This window comes from Cervus canadensis, chromosome 13 (genome assembly GCF_019320065.1).
Source record: "Cervus canadensis isolate Bull #8, Minnesota chromosome 13, ASM1932006v1, whole genome shotgun sequence".
Taxonomy (NCBI): domain Eukaryota; kingdom Metazoa; phylum Chordata; class Mammalia; order Artiodactyla; family Cervidae; genus Cervus; species Cervus canadensis.
In genome coordinates, this window is record NC_057398.1 from 58,923,000 (window position 1) to 58,937,610 (window position 14,611).

The 14,611-nt window shown below is 37.2% G+C and overlaps 1 protein-coding gene across 1 annotated transcript in view; it reads left to right on the plus strand.

Moving 5' to 3' along the window:
- USH2A (usherin) overlaps nucleotides 1–14,611 on the plus strand; it is an 893,901-nt gene that overhangs the window by 130,677 nt on the left and 748,613 nt on the right. The gene's annotated exons all lie outside the window — the stretch shown is intronic.

Genomic DNA, 14,611 nt, shown 5'->3' on the forward strand with positions numbered 1-14,611 from the left:
CTTTGCACATAAGAAAGGCTCATTTTATTTTTAAGTTTCAGTTGTCAAAAAATTGGGAGGTAGGACGTTCCATAGACAAAGAAGGAAGTTAGTACATGCCTGGGAATTATTGGTGAATTAATATTAATAAGTGATATTAAGTAAACAAGAACAGTTTTCCTCCCGATTTCATAGCTGATAGTATAGCAACAATCACACATAGATCCAAGTGGAAATTATGATAAATTTCTTGTAACCTTTCCTATAACAGTACAATGAGTTTTTATAATTTTATAAATTTTAATTACCAGCATCACAAATGATGTCTGATCTGTATTAACACAGATCCTAAACTGTATTACCAGTCAGGAAAAGTAGCTCCATATTTTAATGTGCTGTCTTCAGCTGAAGCTTCTTCCCTCTTCTGGTAGTACTACCACATAAACATAGATAAAGGGCAAATTGACATTGAAGAATTAATTCAATGACTGTATTAATTTTTAATATATTTTTAAAAAAGATTTATTTATTTTATTTTTTGACTGTGCTGGGACTTCATTCCTGTGCACAGGCTTTCTCTAATTGTGGCGAGTAGGGCCTGCTCCCTAGTTGTGTTGCTCGGGCTTCATAGGCAGTGGCTTCTCTCTCGTGTGGAGCACGGGCTCTAGGCACATGGGCTTGGTAGTTGTGGCCTCTAGAGTGCAGACTCAGTAGCTGCGGCTCGTGGGTTTAGCTGCTCCACGGCATGTAGGATCTTCCCAGACCAGGGATTGAACCAGTGTCCCTTGCTTTGTCGGGTAGAGTCTTAACTACCAGACCACCAAGGAAGCCCTGATTGTGTTAATTTTTAACAATTAAATTCTTTTGCAAATAGTTTAGAATGCAGTGGTCAAGAGCATAAGCCACAATCTGGTTAAAGAAAAAAGAAATTTTAAGTTACAATGTAAATATAATACGTTCAAGGCAAAATATATTTGTCATATAACTTGTAGCATGCATAAAAACTTTTTTAACAATTAAAAGCCAAATATAATGTGAACTAAAATTTTTATTTTTTGAAGACCATCATGTTAACCATAGTGTGTTAATGAAAGAGCATTTTATGCTTCATTGGAATGCTAAAGAGTAGAAAAATAGTTAACAAAGGCAGTTTCTATGGTTTTTATATGGTGATATTGAGGTGCTGTTTTCTGAGAGAATCGTGTTATTTTTTATATATGTTGATTATTAAAATCTGTGTCTTTACACATCTCATCCTTACATGTTTACCCTGAAACTTCAGCATATATGACTTTTGCTTATTATTCAAATCTCAACTCAAATACTGATATATCCTTTGAGATGTCTTCACTTACCACACAATTAAAGCACATTCTTAAACCACTGTATTTCTCATCATCCAATGGTATTTTCATTGTGAAAGTGAAGGTTGTTCAGTTGTGTTGGACTCTTTGCGACTCCAGGCCAGAATACTGGAGTGGGTAGCCTTTCCCTTCTCCAGGGGTCTTCCCAACCTAGGGATCCAACCCAGGTCTTCCGTGTTGCAGGCGGATTCTTTACCAACTGAGCTACAAGGGAAGCCCATTTTCATTATAGACTTTATTTAATTAAGCAAATTTATTTATGTACTCTGTCTTCTCTCTGTTCAACACAAGCAATATGGTTTCAGTCATGTAATGAGTACTCTATTTTTGTTTACTAAATGTTGAGAAAATGAGAGATTCTGTCTGAGCACCAATGTCATAGTCAGATGGTCATTTAGAATGGTTATTATAATAATGTGAGCATTATATAAAATTTTCACTTAAATGTATTTTCTCCCTCAAGACCTAAAGTCCAGTAATTTTAGTGTACAGTATTAAAAACTTTTTTGCCTTTTCATACTGTTCCTGGGGTTCTCAAGGCAAGAATACTGAAGTGGTTTGCCATTCCCTTCTCCAGTGGACCATGTTGTGTCAGAACTCTCCACGAGGACCCGTCCGTCTTGGGTGGCCCTACATGGCATGGCTCATAGTGTCATTGAGTTAGACAAGGCTGTGATCCATGTGATCAGTTTGTTAGTTTTCTGTGACTGTGGTTTTTCATTCTGTCTGCCCTGATGGAGAAGGATAAGATGCTTTTAGAAGCTTCCTGACGGGAGAGACTGACTGTGGGGAATCTGGGTCTTGTTCTGATGGGTGGGGCCATGCTCAGTAAATGTTTAATACAACTTTCTGTCAATGGGCAGGTCTGTGTTCCTTCCCTGTTGTTTGGATGAGGCAGAACTGTGGTAGGGGTCCTGGAGGTAATGGTGACCTCCTTCAAAAGGACTCAGGCCCACACTGTTGTATTCAGTGCCCCTGACCCCGCAGCAGGCCACTGTCCACCCATGCCTCTGCTAGAGACTGACTCCTGGACACTCACAGGCAAGTCTGGCTCAGTCTTTTGTGTGGACACTGCCCCTTTCTCCTGGCTCCTGGTATGCACAAAGTCTTGTTTGTGCCCCCCAAGAGTCTGTTTCCCCAGTCCTGTGGAAGTTCTTTCCCACTGGCCTCCAAGGTCAAATTCCCTGGGGGTTCTCAGTCCCTTTGCTGGATCTCAGGTTGGGAAATCTGTTGTGGGTCCTGGAACTTTCTTAACAATGCGAGAATTTCTGCAGTTTGTGGGTTGTATGCTTGGCAGCTTTATGGTGGGAATAATGGCAACCTCCTCTAAAATGGCTTATGCCACATGCTGTGTGTCCCAGGTCTGCTACAGCCAGAGCCCTTATCCCTACGGCAGGCCACTGCTGACCCGTGCCTTCACAGGAGACACTCAAAGGCAGGTCTGGCTCAGTCTCTGTGGGGTCTCTGGGTTCTGGTGAGTACAGGTTTTGTTTGAGCCATCCAAGGGCCTCTGGTGGGTATGGAGTTTGATTCTAAATATGATTTCACCCCTCCTACCATCTTATTGGGGCTTCTCCTTTGCCCTTTTACACTGGGTATTTTTTTTGGTGGGATGCAACATTCTCTGGTCAATTGTTGTTCAGCAGTGAGTTGCAATTTTGGAGTTCTCACAAAAGGTGAGAGCACATCCTTCTACTCTCCCATCTTGTGCTGGCTTAAAATTCAACATTCAAAAAACTAAGATCTTGGCATCTGGTCCCATCACTTCATGGCAAGTAGATGGGGAAACAATGGAACCAGTCGCACACTATTTTCTTGGGCTCCAAAATCACTGAAGTCACCATCTTCAGTGATGTGACTGCAGCCATGAAATTAAAAGACACTTGCTCCTTGGAAGAAGAGCTATGACTAACCTAGACAGCGTATTAAAAAGCAGAGACATTATTGGCCAACAAAGGTCCGTCTAGTCCAAGGTATAGTTTTTCCAGTAGTCATGTATGGACATAAGAGTTGGGCCATAAAGAAAGCTGAGTGCTGAAGAATTAGCATTTTTAAACTTACGGTGTTGAAGAAGACTCTTGAGAGTTCCTTGGACAGCAAGGAGGTCAAACCAGTCCAACCTAAAGGAAATCAGTCCTGAATGTTCATTGGAAGGACTGATGTTGAAGCTGAAACTCCAATACTTTGGCCACCTGATGTGAAGAACTGATGCATTGGAAAAGACCTCAATGCTGGAAAAGATTGAAGGCAGAAGGAGAAGGGGACGACAGAGAATGAGATGGTTGGATGGCATCACCAACTTGATGGATGTGAGTTTGAGCAAGCTCTGAGAGTTGGTGATGGACAGGGAAGCCTGGCATGCTTCAGTCCATGGGGTTGCAAAGATTTGGACATGACTGAGTGACTGGAGTGAACTGAACTGATTAAAAAACTGAACCAAAGTTACAATTCTCAAAGTTTCGTTTATATGACATAACTCGTGTGAACTAAAGCATAGCATATTTTTCCCTCAGGTGTACAACTCAGACATGCAAGAAATTAGAATCTAATTTTTCTCAAATTTCTATCTCAACTCCTTTTCACAGAAGTGGGAGGTAGTTTTGATGGTTCTGTGCTTGTAAATATTTAACAACTACATATCTGAGAAAAACAAAACCCACTGTGATCAGTTTAAGCTACCAATGAGATGTCACTGAATGTGAACTTGGGAAGAATGCTTTTATCATACAGTGGAAACTTTGTTGCTTTTCAGTCACTCAGTCATGTCCAACTGTCTGTGATCCCATGGACTGGAGCATGCCAGGCTCCCCTGTCCTTCACTATCTCCTGGAGTTAGCTCAAACTCATGTCCATTGAATTGATGATGCCATCCAACAGTCTCATACTCTATCATCCCCTTCTTCTCCTGCCTTCAATCTTTCCTGGCATCAGGGTCTTTTCCAATGAGTCAGCTCTTTGCATCAGATGGCCAAAGTATTAGAGCTTCAGTATCAGCCCTTCCAATGAATTGTCTTGGTTGATATCCTTTAGGATTGACTCGTTTGATCTCCTTGCTCTCAAGAGACTCTCAAGGGACTCTCAACAGTCTTCCCTAGCACCGCAGTTCAAAAGCATCAGTTCTTCAGTGCTCAGCCTTCTTTATGATCTAATGGTCCCATCCATACATGATTACTGGAAAAACCATAGCTTTGACTGTATGAGCCTTTGTCAGCAAAGTCATGTCTCTGCTTTTTAACATGCTGTTTAGGATGGACAATGGAGACTGTTTCAGTACAACACTGTCTCTAGGTCTCTCTCCCCACCTCTCATGGGGTGAATCTAATTTTGGGGTGGAATTGTACACTAAGGCAATGATATTTCAGAAGGTGTGACCTCTCTGACCACTAATGTCATCAATATAAATAGGCATCCTTTGAGATCTTGTGGAAATGGAGGTGTTTTTCCTCTCCCAGCTTCGGCAGTGTTTTCAGAGTCCTAGTGGAGAGCCAAAACTCCAAGTCCTGCCTGTGCTAACATGAAGGCTCGCACCTGCTGGGTCAGTGGAGCCAGAGTGGAGAATCTTGATTTCTATACCCACCTGGCAATATTGAGGCAGCATCCCCTCTTTAACCACCAGAGGAGTTTCCTAGGAGGCCTGACTGTTGAAGCAATGGTTAAGTAAGATTCAGATTCTTACAACACCAAAATGTCCAGTATCCAATAGGATAATGACAATCAACAATATCAATATCAAGGTGACTTAGATGTTAGAATTATCATATAAGGATTTTAAAGCATCCATACATTTGTCTTCAGCATATACTTAAAATTTGGCTAAAGAAACTTCTCTGAACAGAAAGGAAATGACACATAAAGGAATCTTGAAACATCAGGAAGGCATAAAAAACAAGAGTTAAAATATGGCTAAATATAATATATTTTCCCCCTTAGAGCTTTTTAAAATTTTTTGAGGATCACTATCTAGTGTGGTTCTCAGTATATTAGAGGAGATATGTAAAACAATTATTTTTAAAATGGAGAGGATAAGACAATGTAGGTGGCAGTAATTTTTCTATCCTTAACTGGAATTGGTAAAATTTAAAAAAAATAGCAGACTTTAATATATGTATATATAATGTAATATCTAGGCAACAACTAAAAAGGCTATAAGAATGTGCTGTAAAACACAACAGATAATTAAAATGGAATTCTGAAAAAATGTTAAAGTAAAAAAATAAATAATAAAATATCTTTAAGTAACCTGCAATAATACAGGGAGAAAGTAAATAGAGATTGAAAAGCAGATATAATTAAATAAAATAAACAAAAAATAAAATGGCATGTCTATTAAGCCTTAATTTAACAATAATGTCATTAAATGTAATTGGTCTAATAAAGCAATTAAAAAAGAGTGACAGAACAGATTTAAAAAAATCATTACCCACTGTCTGCTTTTATGAAAAAAAGTTCACTTTAAGTATTAATTTATGTCCTTTAAGACTGAACATAAAAGGGATAGAAAAATTTTTACTATGCAAAATTTAATAAAAGAAAGCAAGAGTTTCAATAGTAATAGCAGATAATGTGGAATACAGAGCAAATAAAATTTGAGACAGAGATATTACATGATGATCAGAGATAGAAACTGAGATATTACATGAGACAAAGTTATATACATAATGATCAAAGAACCAATCAATCAAGAAGACATAGAAATCCTAATGTGTTTGTACCAGACAGCAGCACTGCAGAGTATATGAAGAAAAACTAATACCTTAAAGGATAAATAAACAAAGGAAAATCCAACACATTTGATAGAACAATAGAAATTTTCATCAAGAATACAGAAGTAAAAAATATCTTCCAACCAAAAATCTATCTGACGTTTGACAAACAGTCCCCTCAACAGTACCAGAATACACATATTAATTACACAAGGCAGAAAATATCCTTGGACATACAGAAAACTTTAATGAATAAAAAGAACTAAAACCATACAAAAATATGAAATATGAGAACCCTGGGTGTGAATAAAGCAGGGACACAAGGGAAGATTATGACACTAAGTGTTTACTTTAAAAAGAGGAAAAAAAGTATCAAAACTATAATCTGAACTCCCAGTTCAAGAAATTAGAAAAGGAAAAGCAAAGTCGTTTCAAAGCAAGCAGAATAAATGAAATAATAAAACTAAGAGCAGAAATCAATTCACATCAAAACAGAAAAACAATAGAAAAATTCAATGAAAGACATGGATCTCTGGAAAGGTAAATTAAGTTGACATGTATCTACCAAGACTGGCAAAGAAAAAATAAATTACTAAGCAAAAATGAAGTATCACTTCAGATCTTGCAGACATCAAAAGAAGAATAAGAATACTACCAGTAACTCTATACTCACACATATTACAACTTAGATGAAATGAAATATTTCCTCAATAAGTACAAATTGCCAACTCACCCAACATGATATAGATAATTTGAATAACTGCACCACTATTAAGGTATTTGAATTCATAATTAAAAAATAAACTAAAGATGAAATCTCCATGCCTTAATGTTTCACTGGAAAATTCTACCAAACATTTTCAAAGTAATTTGTGTGAGTTCTGCATCTCTGACGGAAAATAGAAAAGAAATGAAGACACTCTAACTGATTTTGTGAATGTATTATCTTGATAGTGTTAGGTAGTTAGAATAGGAAAAAGGAGTCTAGAAGGGTGGTGGCTAAAAGACAAGGAAGGGAAAAGCCCTCAAAAATAGAACAAAGAAAGGTCGGAAGACTGAAGTGAGGACCTCAGGTGAACAAACAGCACTCCTGGCTAGCCCAGTTTACATAGGGCAGGCCCAGGGGGAGGAGATAAAGCATATAAAAAGAGGAGCCAAAATTGGGCCCGGGGCCTCTCTTCTCTTTGCGTCTTTTGGGTTGGCATGCCCTCACGCCTCGAGGATGTATTTTCCTTTACTTTCTAAATAAAACTGAGCTGTGACACAGAGCTGTAACACTGGTCCGTCTGAGGGCTGTAACGCTGGTCCGTTGCTTCAAATTTTTGTTACTATGAGGCAGAACCAAGGAAATTACACACTCCCCTGACAATACAAACAACACAAAGAGTGCATGAAAGAAAAACACAAACCAATATCATTCATGAATCAGAGCAATGATTTTAACAAATTTTTAGCACATGAATTATTCAGCAGTATTTTTAAATAGTTAAACACAAAGACCAAAGTGGTTGTGTTCTAGGAATGCATTATTTCAATATTTGAAAATCAAAAAATACAATCAGCTTATTTTCTGCTAAGGAAAAAGTCACCTGATTATTAATAAGGTTTTCAGAAAAAGTATTTGACAAAATTAACTCACATTCATGATAAACACTCTCAGAAAACTACAAATGGAGAATTTCTTCAATTTGAAAACAAATGTCTATACAATACCCACCTACTGCTGACCTCCTACTTATAAATGAAAACACTCAGTGAAAAACAATGCTCTCCCCCTAAGGTCAGAAACAAGACAACAGTGTTCTGTTGAACACTGTATTGTAGGTTCCAGCCAGGGAAATTAGGCAAGAAAATGAGAAAGAAAAATCATCCTCCAACTAATAAAAATAAATGAAAAAAAGAAAAAGAATTGTTTAAGGATAGTAAAAAAAAAAAAATCATCCCGATTGAAAAGGAAGAAGTAAAACTTTCTTTGTATATAACATGATCTTGTAGGTAAAAAGAAAATCCCAAGATTCCAAGGAGTATATCAACATACTATCAGAATGGACAAGGTTCAACAAAGTTTCGGAATACAAGATCAATTTACAGAGATCAGTGGTATTTTTACGTACTTGTAATGAACAATCTGAAAATGAAGTTAAAAACACTATTTAAATAGCACCAAAATAATACAATAGTTAGGAATATATTTAATAAAATAAGTTTAAAACTTAAATAAAATAAAACTAAAAATAAAATAAGTCTGAACATTACAAAATATTGTTGAAAGGAATTAAAGAAGATGTAAATAAATAGAAAAAATCCTGTGCTTATGTATCAGAGATTTAATATTGCTAAGATATCCCAGTTGATCTAGAAAGTCAATACAGTCTTGTTAAATGTCCAGCTTGCTTCTTTGTAGGCATTTATGATGATCCTAAAATTCATATTAAAACTCAAGTCACTCAAAAAAGGCCAAAACAGTCTTGAAAAAGTACAGATTTAGAAGACTATACTTCTAATTTTTAAAATTTGTAATAATATTTTAGCAATCAAGATAATGTGATGTGGTTTGAGGAGAGATATACAGATATACTGTAATAGAATTGAGAGTCTAGAAATTAACCATTGCTTTTACAGTCAGTTGATTTTTGACGAGTGCCATGACAAATAAATAATGTTCTTTTCAATAAATGATAGTGATATGCAAAAAAATGAAGTTTGATTTCCTGCTTCATATTATATACAAAAAATTAAAGTAGAACAAAGAATGAAATGTAAGACCAAAAACTATAAAACTCTTAGAAGAAAACAGCTGTAAATCTTCATATGCTTGGATTAGTCAATGACTTTCTAGATATTACTCCTACAGCACAAGCAAACAAAAGAAAGGATTAATTGGACTTCATTAAAATTTAGAACATTTGTTTTACTAAGGACATCATTAGGAAAACGAAAAAAACAACCCAACAAATGGGAGAAAGAATTTGTAAAGCATATAACTGGTAAGAGTCTTGTCTCCAGCATATGTTAAAAAAAAAAAAGCAAAAGACTTTACAATTCATTACAATGAGATACCACCTCACACCAGTCAGAATGGCCCTCATCAAAAAGTCTACAAACAATAAATGCTGGAAAGGGTGTAGAGAAAAGGGAACACTCTTACACTGTTGGTGGGAATGTAAATTGACACAGCCACTATGAAAGATGGTATGGAGATTCCTTAAAAAACCAGGAATAAAACCACCATATGACCCAGCAATCCCACTCCTAGGCATATATCCTGAGGAAACCAAAACTGAAAGAGACATGTGTACCCCATTGTTCACTGAAGCACTATTTACAATAGCTAGAACGTGGAGGCAACCTAGATGTTCATCGACCGATGAGTGGATAAAGAAGTTGTGATATATATACACAATGGAATATTACTCAGCCATAAAAAGGAACACATTTGAGTCAGTTCTAATGAAGCGGATGAACCTAGAACCTATTATACAGAGTGAAGTGAGTCAGAAAGAAAAAGATAAACATTATATTCTAACACACATATATGGAATCTAGAAAAATGGTACTGAAGAATTTATTTACAGGGCAGCAATGGAGAAACAGACCTAGAGAATAGACTTATGGACATGGGGAGAGGGGAGGAGAGGGTGAGATGTGTGGAAAGAGTAACATAGAAACTTACATTACCACATGTAAAATAGACAGCCAACGGGAATGTGCTGTCTGGCTCAGGAAACTCAAGCAGGGGCTCTGATCCACCTAGAGGGGTGGGATGGGGAGGGAGATGGGAGGGAGGTTCAGAAGGGAGGGGATATGTGCATACCTACGGCTGATTCATGCTGAGGTTTGACAGAAAACAACAAAATTCCGTAAAGCAGTTATCCTTCAGTAAACAGAAACTAATTAAACAAAAACTTTACAATTCAACAATTAGCAGACAACCTAATTTTAAAAATGAGTAAAAGACCTAAATAGAAAAAAAAAAAAAAACCTAAATAGACATTGCTCCAAGGAAGATATACAAATGGTAAATAAGCATATGAAGAAACGTGCTTGACATTATCTGTCATAAGAGAAATGCACATCAAAAGCCCAGTGAGACATCACACTAACATAGCTATCATTAAAAGTACACATGTTGATGAGGAGGTGGGGCAAGTGGAATTCCCATAGACTGATGGTGGAAATGTAAAATGTGCACCCTCTTTGGAAGACAATTTCGTGTTCCTCTAAATGCTAAATACAGGGTTACTATATGACCCAGCACTTTAACTCCTTGCTATATATCCAGACAAAAAGAAAAATACATCCTCATATAATCTTATTCATGCATGTTCACTACTGCTTTATTCCTAATAGTCAAAATATAAAAATGATCCAAATATTCATTAACTGATAAATGGGTAAATAAAATATATTGGCTCAAAGGAATATTATTTAGTAGTAAGAAGGAAAAAGTACTGACATATTACAACATGTACTTTGGTCTCAGGAGTGAGAGTAGAGAAAAAAGAAGGACAAGAAAAGAAGAGATTTTTTCAAAAGATACACCTGTGTATAGGTACAAAAATCTAATTTAAAAATGCATAAAAGGGAAGATATTTTAAAAACATTTTTTTGTTTTAATTTTTTCTTATTATTTTTCTTTTTCTAGTTAGCTTTGTTGATAACTTTTATACTCAGGAAAAAAAAAATATTCATGAAAGATGATGTGCAGCCAGAGAACTATGTTATAGGTGTCTGAAGGTACATAGTGATAGAATGCTTTAATGAATTTAAAGGCTCCACATTGTCCATCTCTAAATCACTTTCACATTTTACCTAATTTTTATTTTGTTTTCTCATGTTCCAAGTACAGACACAAAGTGTATGGATTATTATTACATATGGAAATGCAGTGTCGAGTACACTTTTGCCTAAATAATCTTATGAAAGATTTCTAAAAATGTTTACCATCATTTTCAATGGGATAAAAAAGAATACACACTAAAAAAAGCTGTCAACAATGTCAGAATTATAAACTGTAAAATTAAATTCAAGGACGTTTTTAAAATATTCGTGCAATTTCAATCCTTAATAATATTAGGGAGCGTACAAGGAAATTAGGCAGTAGTTCAAGTCTCATTTTATAACTTAGGAACCAAGCCAGCCCCAAATGGCCTGAGTGACTGTGTTGTGTGCTTTGAGTTCTGGAAGGGAATTTTTTTCCCTTGGCAGTTGTCATTTGAAACTCAATCCAATCTCATAAGATATGGCATATTTGCCTTATTCTTCCATAAGAAATGTTGTAATTCTTCCTCTTGTGGATGCCAAGATCTTGAAAATGGCATGAAGTAATGCTCTGAGTCACTAAATCCTAAAACTACTGATGCCGAAATTAAGACATATAGACCATCTAAACCACATTGATAATATTACCATTATTAGGAAAAAATGGAGGAGTCATTATAATTGAAGAATCCTTAGTATAGAGTCCTGGGATCCCTAAAGCTACCATAGATGATAGATGAGTTTTAGGACACCCATATAAAGCTTTCAATTGTATATAGAAATGTGTCTGTATATTTTTGTTTATGTATCTTGAAGGGGAGACCTTTCAGTACCCAAATAGTATATCTAAGCCAAAAAGAAATAGAAAATGTACTGTACTGGGGAAATTCAGTCAGTTCAGTCGCTCAGTTGTGTCCGACTCTTTGCGACCCCATGAATCACAGCACGCCAGGCCTCCCTGTCCATCACCAACTCCTAGAGTTTACTCAAACTCATGCCCATCGAGTCGGTGATGCCATCCAGCCATCTCATCCTCTGTCGTCCCCTTCTCCTCCTGCCCCCAATCCCTCCCAGCATCAGTGTCTTTTCCAATGAGTCAACTCTTTGCATGAGGTGGCCAAAGTACTGGAGTTTCAGCTTCAGCATCAGTCCTTCCAATGAACACCCAGGACTGATCTCCTTTAGGATGGACTGGTTGAGGAAATTAGATCCATTTAATTTCCATTACTTATGGCCTCAGTTAATGGTATGTATGCATGTATGTGTGCATGTCTAAGTGCATATCTCAGTCATGTCTAACTCTTTGTGACCCCATGGACTATAGCCCAATAGGCTCCTCTGTCCAGGGATTTCCGAGGCAAGAGTACTGAAGTGGGTTGCCATTTCCTTCTCCAGGGATCTTCCTGACCTGGGGCTCAAACCCAGGTCTCTTGTGCCCTTTGCATTGGCAGGCGAATTCTTTACTACTGCACTACCTAGGAAGCAACAGTATGTGTAGATACACATAATGTGTTTCCCAGGATGTCACTGTGCTTCCTTCTTGTTTCCTTTGAATTCAATGCCTGAGTGTTTGATATCTCTCCCAAGTTAGAGAGTTCTTTCTCTTTTTCTCATTTAGTGAGACGTTAAGTCCAGAAGCACCAGATAGAGCCCCAGGCATGGATGATACTTTTAGAAAATATTCTGAGGTATTTGGAGGTCATCCTTAAAATACATTTATGTTGAAATTCCAAGCTTTTCCTGACCCAAGGTGGGAATAAACTCCAACCTGCCCCTTCGCTTACCCTGCCCATCATATATTTGCTGATGTTCCTGGACTACCTGCTTTAGCCACGTGCATAGGTGATGCTGATGAAGTGAGGAGATTTGAGACAAAGTCCCTAGCACATGGCTTGCCTCATGCAGAAGGCATTCAAGCAATGCTGTCTTGAGTGCTTTTTTACTTGGGACTTTTTCCATATCTCTTACCTTCTTTCCCCCTTACTTTGCTGTGTTCTTGGATCTAGGAAACTATGAGAGTGATGCCACAACAGACAAGATGTAGGAGGTCAGCCAGCACAATGCTTCTTAAACTTTTAACATTCATGTGAATATTTTGGAGCTCATTTTGAAAGACTCTGATTCAGAAAATTTCGAGCAGGTACTGAGATTCTATATTTGAAAATTTCCTGGTGGTGCCTTGTTATTGTATGAGGAACAGTCTTTAATAACCAAGTTGCTCTAACACTGTCTATCAAAGATATCTAGAGAAAAGTATCTTGATGTGAATCTGTGTTGAGTGAGGGCTAAAGGTGAGTGTGTCCTTCTGCTCACATGTACCTACTTCAACAGGAGTGAGTTCACGCTTTCCTATTCTCTGAATTCCATCTTAAAATCAAGTGGTGATCTAACTTTTCACACTACCAAGCCCCTCTTAAATTACACTTGAAGTGTAGCCTAAACTATGTCCTCAAAATTAGAGGATCTAGCTTAAGTCATTTTTTAAAATATGGAAATAAAAAAACAGTGAATGGGGGAATCTAAAAATTGGCTGAAAACTGAAAATACAGTTGTAATTGCATAAAAAGAGGGAAGAATGATTCATTGTAAAACTCAATAAGACATCAATAGAGAGCTATAATAGAGCCAGGAGAGATAAGTGATTAAGAGATATTAAAAAAAATAAATTAAGACAGGAGTCAAGTGGTTGAGATGAATTAGATGAAATAGAAAGGCTTCCATGAAGGAAGTATTTCTAGATCTGACTCAAGGAAGATGGAATCGTAAGGAATAAGTATCCTATACGTGAAAATTAATTGTTCTGCCTGGGTGATAATTTTTAAGAAAATGCATTTAAAGATGGAGCAGAATAGACCTTCTCTGCATAATGACCTATTTCCAACAGTTCATTAGTGCTTTCTTCTCTGCTCAGAGCTAAATATTTGTCATCAATGATCACAACATATCCAGAATCACTGTATGAATTTTCCAGAGATATATTGCCTTATATTTTGTGTTCAGTTGAGTTGCTCAGGTGTGTCTGACTCTTTGTGACCCCATGGACTGCAGCACGCCAGGCTTCCCTGTCCATCACCAACTCCTGGAACTTGCTCAAACTCATGTCCATCGAGTCAGTGATGCCATCCAACCATCTCATCCTCTGTCGTCTCCTTTTCCTCCTGCCTTCAATCCTTCCCAGCATGAGGGTCTTTTCTAGTGAGTCAGTTCTTCACATCAGGTGGCCAAGGTATTAGAGTTTCAGCTTCAACATCAGTCCTTCCAATGAATATTCAGGACTGATTTCCTTTAGGATCAACTGGTTGGATCTCCTTGCAGTCCAAGGGACTCTCAAGAGTCTTCTCCAACACCACAGTTCAAAAGTATCAATTCTTACACGCTCTGCTTTCTTTTTCTGTGTTCCTCCAGTATTAAAGTGTACAAATAGAAGTGATGTATAAGTTTTCTTCAGCCTCTGAGGAGACCGACCCTGAATAGTATGATGTATGGTTATTGGCTATAAGCATTAGGATGGTGAAGGATATAAAAGGTGGGAAGTTTTGCCTAGAGCTTAAAGACAGTCATGAAGATTTGACCATAAGTCATATGGTATCTCAGTCGGAGACCTAAGGGAAGGTGGGTGATAACACTTTACTTGCAATTGGTATGTTGAGCAGTAACTGATTAACCAGATAATATACAGTGTCAGACACAAAGATAGGAATAAAGGTGGGATAGGTGTGCAAGTGTGATAATAAGAAGAATATGGATCTGAGCATGACGAAAGATCTGTACTGAAGAATTTATCCAAGAACCAAGGTTGTGGCA